This window comes from Eublepharis macularius, chromosome 12, assembly GCF_028583425.1.
Source record: "Eublepharis macularius isolate TG4126 chromosome 12, MPM_Emac_v1.0, whole genome shotgun sequence".
NCBI lineage: Eukaryota > Metazoa > Chordata > Lepidosauria > Squamata > Eublepharidae > Eublepharis > Eublepharis macularius.
Window position 1 is genome coordinate 55,524,090 of NC_072801.1, and position 9,049 is coordinate 55,533,138.

The 9,049-nt window shown below is 41.2% G+C and overlaps 1 pseudogene; it reads right to left on the reverse strand.

The window, feature by feature from the left end:
• Positions 1-1,919: 1,919 nt before the first annotated feature.
• Positions 1,920-8,358, reverse strand: LOC129339449 (vomeronasal type-2 receptor 26-like; annotated as a pseudogene).
• Between the last annotated feature and the right edge of the window lie 691 nt (positions 8,359-9,049).

A 9,049-nucleotide genomic window follows, 5' to 3' on the forward strand; every position in this document is an offset into this window, starting at 1 on the left:
CTATTGTCCAGCAGAGGATTAAAGGAGGGGACAAGTACGGCTGCTTTGAAACACGTTGGCTCATCCACTTTTAAAGCACTTCAAGTGCACTTTAGCAATCGTTTGCAAGTGGAATTTCCTGTTTCCTGCTAAGTCTTAATAATAGCCACTTATACTACTTCCTTAAGCCCAGGGCTTGCCTAAGGTTTTTTTGATGCCCTTGCCAAACAATGAATCTGTCACCACCACCACCATCACCCTTTAACAGAGATAGAAGTCTACTGGAAAACTAGAGAAAAGTCTTCCCCACACTCAAGTTTTGCAAAAATGATCTTGAAATTTGAGGAGGAATAAATAAGGTGAAGGCAGACTTCCTCTGTGCGTTGACTGCCTGGCCCCAAACAGCTGCAAACCCCAGAAGAAACCTGTCTTAATGGCCCCATTTGCACCCACCAGGAAGCACCATGGTGGCGAATCCAGCTGCTGCAGTTTTTGGAGGATGACCAGCAGCCATGGGGGAAGAGGGAATCTGAGGGAAGCTTGCACCTAGGGTTGCCAACCCCATGTTGGGAAATTCCAGGAGATTTGAGAGTGGAGCCAGCAGAAAATGGGTGAGAGGAGAGGCCTAGTAGATTCCATCCTGCAAAGCAGCCATTTGCTCCGGAGGAACTGATCACTGTTGTCAGATCACTTGTAATTCCAGGAGATTTCCGGACCCCGTCTGACATTGGAGCTTAAAGAATTTATACATCCTCAAATAATATGTACTGTACAATTACAACACTTTTACTATTGCAATACTAAATGCAGTCTATATGTTGTTATCTGCCCATCTTGAGGTTGGCAACCTTATTCATGCCATTGGCAGTACATTACATTGGTGAGTGTCGGTTTGGTCTGTTTTGCTGTCACCAGCCCCGCTGAGAGCACAGCTCAGTTGCAGCAAGCACTGGAGTCTCAGTGGTGCAGGAGTAATAAGGCTGTTTACGGAGGCTCCACTCCTCTGGGCAGTCTTAGCTAGTGCATGGATGCAGCAATGTACAGTAGCTGGGTCCGCTTTCTCCCACTCTCCATCATCTTTCTGTTGGGCATGCAGCTAATAGTGTGCAACAGCCAGGGTGGGTGAGGAGTCCAGAAGATGAGGAGCAGCAGCTCGGCACAGGGCTTTTTGATGTCCCTTGGACTCTGTAGTAGGTGACCTAGCTGGCCCTCTAGGTTTGCCTGATAGTTGAACTGGGCCGGCCTAAGCAGAGTTACACTCTTCTTAGTCCTTTGAGTCTAATGGGAGCGAAATGGTGTAAAACTCTGCTTATGATGTCACAGTTACTAAACCCATTGATTTCAATGGGTTTAGACTGGAGTAACTCTGTTTAGGATTGTACTCTCTGTCTTTCAGGTAGAGTGGTAACTAGTATAAATTTGAATCCCAGGAAAGAAGGCATCTCAGTTGATTCACAAAATGCCTGCTCTTCTTCTCCAGGTATATAAGGCTGAAAGCAACAAGAGTTTTCTTCCGCCAGTATTAGAAAAAAGTTGTTTTCATTTAGTTGCATTTTCACATCCATCTATTTCAGTCTTGAAATGGAATCCCCAGTGAATTCTCTATTTCATGTGCATAGTGAATGAGGAGATTATTTATTATGGTGAAAGACCAGCATAGAAATACAAACACCACCAGAAATGTTTACATGAAAATTGTTACATAGATTATATTAATAATCTATGTAATAGATTAATAATAAATAATAAATATAGCAAATATACCCAATTAAATTAACACAGAACTACAATAGAATTTAGAAATGGGCAGAGTGGATGCAGATACCGATAAACATGTTGACGGGAGTCTATATACAACTTCTTGTTCAGTTCCCATTGATTCAGGATCTATATATATATTTTAATGCAGATGACCTCTTTCCAAAACCACTAGTGACATTTCAAGGAAATTTACACAAAAGCAGAATTCTGAGAGACATTTGAATTCTTTAATTCTGTTTCCTTCTTAATTGCTCCCTGTTGTTCATCTCAGGCCTCAGAATAATGATGTAGCATTTAGGGAAAAATATGCAGCCCAGCAAGCCAGCAGTGGAGGCTAAGATGGAGAAGATTTCCACGGCCACCATGTATTTCCCCTTAGCACTCAGATAGGTTGGAACAAAGGACAACCAAACACTACAAAAAATCAACATGCTAAAAGTGATAAATCTGGCTTCATTGAAAGTGTCTGGCAATTTCCTAGCAAAGAAAGCCACAGACAAACTGACAGTGGCGAGGCAGCCCATGTAGCCCAGGAGAGAGTAAAACATGATAGCAGAGCCCTCATTACATTCCAGTACAATTTTCCCTTTCACTGAATGCATGTCTGTGTCTGGGAATGGAGGGGAACTACTTAGCCAAAGTGTACAGATACTCGCTTGAATAAGGGAGCAGGAAAGGATAATCCAATTTGCCATTCCTTTCCCTACCCATTTTCTTATTACAGATCCTGGTTTGATTGCCATAAATGCAAGAACCACAGTGATGGTTTTGGCCAACACACTGGAAAGGGCCACAGAGAACACAGTGCCAAAAGTAACTTGTCGGAGAAGGCAGGTCATTTTTACAGGCTGTCCAAGGAATAGGAAGGAGCAGAGGAAACAAAGCAGGAGGGAGATGAGGAGGAGATAGCTGAGGGTTCGGTTGTTGGCTTTGATGATGGGGGTGTCCTGATGTTTTATGAAGACTCCAAGCACCCAAGCTGTGACCAGAGTGAAAGAGATCGCCAGTTTGGCCAAGATGATCCCTAAAAGTTCTTGGTAGGACAGAAAACTTATACCTTTGGGAACGCATTTTTTTTGTTGGTTGTCAGAATACTGATCTCCTGGACATTTGATGCATGCATCCATATCTGAAACAAAACCAGAATTGTTTGATTACGTTATAAGATATTGACCAACTTCTGTGCAGAAAATAAAACAGACAGATATAAAATAGAGGTTGGCAATAGCAAACAACCTCTATTTTTCTTGTTCCTTAAAAAACTCAGTAGGGGTCAATATTAGGCATCTATGACTTTACAGCACTTTCAGCTGTCTAGAATACAGTTCAGAAAGCCGGTTGGTATACTTTTTAAACTAGGAGCTGAGGGACCCAGACTTGAATCTCCATTCCTCCATGGAAGTCTGATTGGATGTCTTTGGGCCAATCACTTACTTTTCACTCCTATTCTCTCGTAGGGTTGTTGCAGAAACAAAATGCTGGAGGAATTGTTGTTGTGAACTAGCTTGGTGCCTCACTTGTATGATGATTAGAATATGAATATCTATGTAAATTAATTTGGTTAATAATGCCCTATAATTGTCCCTTATACCAGGAACCAAGGGGAAAATTTCTCACGAATATTTTATCTGGTCTCCAACTTCTGTCTGACTTTGATAAATTAAATTTTATTCTTTCAGATACAGACTCTTTTATTTTGAATAGGATGGCCCTCTATGCCCTGGCTGCTAGGAAAATAAGGGCAAATGTAGTAGCCAGGTGGGTAAACACCTGACATAGATTAGAAACCATTTGGTTTTAATTTTGTTTAATGTTTACATTTTAGGTAAAATGCATTTTATAGTAATTTTATTTATATCTATGTAACTATATCTATCTATAATTAGCTGTGATGTTCATTCATTCACCTACTCTTCTCTTCAGAGATCATTCCTTCTGGGCAAGGATCACAATCATAGCAGCAAAATTTCTCTCCCTCCTTCCGTTTCCTGCTGTAGCCCGGAGGGCATTGGTCATTGCACACTGAACGGGGCCGTATCTATTTATTAACAAACATTAAAATTAAAAGATATTTCCTAAGCATCACATAATGACACATTTTGCATTATTGGAATGGAAGTATGAGAACATTTTGGAACAAGCCACTTTTTTACCCTGCTTACAAAATCCCAGAATGGCTTTTCCCCCCCTTTAGAAATCCCATGAGACCAGTCATAGAGTTTTTGGTTGTTCAAAAGGGGAATATTTTTGAAATGTGTTTCAGTCCTGATAATACTATTTATTTCCCAATCCAGATAAGGAAACTGGGAAACCAAATAAAGGTAACAATATTTAAAAAAATGACTAATTCTGTAAGGCCAATACCTTACACCCTGCAAAAACTATCTTCAGTTTTCAAGGATTAGATACAGATGTTACAATTAAGCAGAATGTGGGACAAAGGTTATACCAATAAAAGTGGTACCCTCAAGGAGTGTTGAGGGAACCGATATCAAAATATCAGCACAGAACAGGGACAAACTACTTCAAGGCTACTCAATGTCATCAGATCTCACACAAGACAAGCAGAGTTGCCCTGCTTAGCTCAAAGTCCCAAAGCTGGATTCCAACTTTAGTATAACGTGCCAGAAATGAAGAAAATCAGACCATCCTGATACAGATTATGTCACTAATGTCCGTCTGGCCTTTGCAGTAGTATTAAGTGTTTACTCACGATAAGCCAGAAAGGGCAGGCAGCACACACAGGGACAAAGTGGGTGGAGGGGATATCAACTTTCCTGACCTATCAGAGCATGTATGTGTAGTGGTTAGAGTGACTATGATCTTAAAGACCCATGTACAAACCCCTACTCTGCCACAGAAGTTAATAACCTCCGGAAATGACAGCGGGTACCTCTAGGAATGGCTTCTAAAAGATCTAATTTTCACAATAGAGTTTCTAGTAATTTCTTGAGCTACCTAGTGTCACTTTCAGTTTTTCCCTGGAATTGATGTCATACTGGCACAGTTTTTTTTTGAAAAGATATTTCCCCTGACATTTGGAGCATCTATTCCAGCTATCTGTGTGACACATAACTGATCAGCATATAAACCTGGAAATCACAGAATTGGCTACCTGTTTCAGCATAGTTCTAAGAGCTGCAATACCAAACACAAAAGTAACTGGAACATCCTAGCTGACAGAATGTCTAGAAACCATCAACATCTTCCTGCTTTTTTGTTTTGGAAGCTATTTTTGTCTCTGGCAAGCGTAGTTCATCAGAAAAAAAAGCTAGACACTTCAAATTTGGTCAGAAAGTTTGGGACGATGACAGGAATTTGGAAAATCCTGTCCCAGGTTATCTCCCGAAACTTCTCAATGCAATTTGGAAGCTAAGTTTGCCAGTGGCAGCTATGTTCTTCTCTCCTTCATTTTATGCACACAAAACCCCCCTGTGAGGTAGGTTAGAGTGAAGGCCAAGCTACACATGACGAATGACACTTGAACAGCAAGTGTATTTCTCCCTGTTCACTTGCCCTCCACTCAATCCACTTGCTGTTCAAGTGTCATTCGTCATGTGTAGCTTGGCCCTGAGAGAGTATAATTGGCTCAAGTTAACCGAGCAAACTTCCATGGCCAAGATTGTATTCAAATCTGGGTGTCCTCAGTCCAAGCTAGGAAAGTGTCGACTTCCCTTTACTACCTTCATGTTTTTAAAACTTTGCTTCCATTGTAAATCACAGCCATCAAGTCACAGCTGAGTTATGGTGAACCCATAAAGATCTCACAACAACAATACTGTGAGGTCTGTTAGGCTGAGAGAGTATCATTATTCCAAGATTGTTGACCTGGGTTTGAATACCACTTTGGTTATGGAAGCTTCCTGGGAAAATATGGGGCAGTCATAGAGTCTGTCTTCTTAACTACCTCACATGCTGTTTGTTGTGAGAATGAAATGGAAGACAGGAAAATAATATAAGCAGCTTAGGGAGAAAGGTGCCCTAACCGGGATATTCCAGGTGAGCCTGATCTCGTGAAATCTCAGAAACTAAGCAGGGCCGGCCTTGGTTAGTAATTGGATGGGAGACCTCCAGCAAAGGCCAGGGTTGCAGAGGCTGGCCATGGCAAACCACCTGTGTTACATTTTGCCATGAAAATCTTGCTAGAGTTCACTATAAGTCAGCTATGACTTGAGGACACTCTCCACCACACAGGAGAAAGATGGAGCATGACCCGTGTTATAAATCTAATTTTCCCTGTGCTTTACCAACAAAAGATTATTACACTTGCTGTTACTTCATCAAGTATTGCTGTAACTATGTCAGTGGGAGACAGAACTGCCAATTCAGTACTCCAACTAATGTTAAATATCTCAAGTGAAGAAAGCTATGAGGATGGAGAGAGTAGCAAGTAGGGTTGGAGATCCTAAAACCAAGATACTGGGATATTCATTCAAAAAGCAGCAGAGCACTTCCATGGTTGCAAAAAGGTTCCAGTTGCCGTACAGATCTCTCACACACAGAAATGGAGTGGAATGGAATTGTGGAGAAGACAGCCATTATAGAGACTCACAGGATCAAGGTTTACTGAGATCCACCACATCCCCTAAAGGGTGGGCAGAATTCTGAAATAGATAACATGGATCTTTTCTCAGTAAATGTAGAGAATCAAGGCATCTGTTTCTATGCATTACCTGCTTAAATGTTCTATGCCATACAATTTGATCATCATAAAGGGTAAGTTCTTTGCCTGCAGGAGCCCAAGGATCCAGCCTTCCCACGTTTACTCTAACAAAAGATCCATTTGAGAAAGTGACCCAGTTGGTAACATCAAATCCAGTTTTTAATTCTCCATTGCCATCAAAACACACAGTGTCTCCTGCACTGTTGTTGAATATGGTGGTTCTTAGAAAGTAGTGGAGCTAGTTGATAGAGAAAATGAAAGAAAAGAACAAAAGTGGGTTGAATATATTTTGCAGTGTCCTCCTGACTTCACAGATGTTTATCTATTTATCTTAATTTATTAGTATGTTGAGTTTGTTTTCTGAGACATATATAATTTCCTTCTTGTGGTTTCAGAAGTAAAAAAAATCAATGAATAATAAGGTCAAAAACTGAAGTGACCTGTTTTCCCACTCAATCTCATGCAAATCTCATCTTCAGTTCAACCCCAACTCATGTAGGTTTTGTTCATTTGAACTCTGGTACAGTCTTTTTTCGTCATCAAAATGCCCCCACCTTGAGTTTTTCTAGGGAGATTAGCTTGTACTATCCAAACCCATGATTTTGGAGGAATTCTTTTAAGAAGGCTGAGCTCCATTCACCCCTTCGTCATCTGAAACTCTCCTTCAAAAACAGTGTTCTTTGCGTCTTAAAGGTGTAATTACCTGCCACGGTTGCACTTGCTTTTCTTTTACCAACCTTGTGTTTGGAACTTCTTTGGATCTACGGTTGGATTGAAATATGTAGATGGTGTGCAGAGCATGTGCTACAGCATGGACAGCATTGTAGATACTGTAGCTGTGGCCAGTCATGCTCATTTCAAACAAAGTCACAGGAATAGAGTCCAGCTTCTCATTGCCAGAACAGGGTTTGTTGCTGTCTCCATGTACAGCTGGATTTGTCAGGGAACAAGCAAATGCCTGCTCCCAGAAGTTGTGAATAAAACCATCTTTATTTGCCCAAGTAGGATTGATGTCCTGAAGGAAGTTTTGGAATCCAGGTGGCTGATTGGCATGCACTGTGAAGGATAGGGCACCATGGAAAGCCTCGATATCCCAAGTTCTTTGAAAGGAAAATGATTCAAAATCCCAGTGGGATGTAATAATCCAGATTTTATGCAGAGAAGGCAATGAAATAAAGGGTGCTGCACATAGCAACACTCTCAAAATAAACATGGATGTAGGTTGTGCATATACAACATATACGTTAGCTTTGCTCTTAGCATGAATGGCATAAATCTCTGGTTGCTGCAAAAGCAAGTCTGCCTCCTCTTCCAGATACGTTAATTTTGGGACTCTTATTGTAAAGTCAAAACAAATACCATTCTCAGAAAGCAATGGTGCCATAGTCTGCAAACATCTGTCCCCATCGTCATCGTTCATAGCTCCAAGCCCAATCCATGTCCATCCGAAATGGTGAAGTAAGCGAATAACACCCATGTATTGAAAGGCTTCATTTGGAGCCATTTGATACAAATATGGGAAGAGCATTTTGTCACTCTGAACTGGTGAAAGTGATCCATAAGTGAGCTGAAAGGTACATATGTTGGTATTTTAGGAAAGATTAAAACAATGTGATATTATTTTCCAAAGATGTGCAAAATCCACATTCTTGGGGCAATGTCCTTACCTGGGATATTTTGTAGATGGCCAGGATGGTAGCTATATTGGCCGAGATGTCAGTGTCCAGTCCTCCTATTATTGTTATCAGCTTGTTTTCTGTATCACACTTGAAATTGGGTATGAATCTCTGCTGTGCAGAAAGCAAACTCAGGGTAGCTTTATAGGTCATCCTTGCAGTATAGTAACTATTGAGGATATGGAACCCCAAAGTGAAGTTGGGCAAGATGCTGGGATTCTCATTGATCTCCTGTACTGCAAATGTCAAGGCCAAGTTATGCTGGTAGTTCTTTGGCATTGACCTGCAATGAGAGTCTTTGGCTGTTTCAGTGAACAACGGAAAATGTACTTACTTTGGACTTTATTCATAATGTCTAGAAGTATGTTCATTATTCCAAGTTATGTTCCTGCCCCGTTATTATATCTATCTGAAAACGGATCTCCGTTCCTTGACATTACCTTCATACAGGAATGACATCTGGTTTAATGGTTGTTGTGGGTTTTCCGGGCTGTATTGCCGTGGTCTTGGCATTGTAGTTCCTGACGTTTCGCCAGCAGCTGTGGCTGGCATCTTCAGAGGTGTAGCACCAAAAGACAGAGATCTCTCAGTGTCACAGTGTGGAAAAGATGTTGGCAGGTCATTTGTATCTACTCAGGAGGGGTGGGGTTGAGCTGAGTCATCCTGTAAGAGTTTCCCAGGGTGTGGAATGCTAATGGCGGGAGACTTCACTGTATCCTGAGGAGGTTCTTTTGCATATGGATTGGTGCTTGATGTGCTAATCTTCTCTGCAGGGCTATTGTTGAGTATAGAGTGTTTTGTTAGCCTGTTTTTTTTTTCAGAACTGGAAACCATGCTCTGTTCATTCTTAAGGTTTCTTCTTTCCTGTTGAAGTTTTGCTTACGCTTGTGAATTTCAATGGCTTCCCTGTGCAATTCACAAACGAAACGTCAGGAACTACAATGCCAAGACCACAGCAATACAGCCTGGA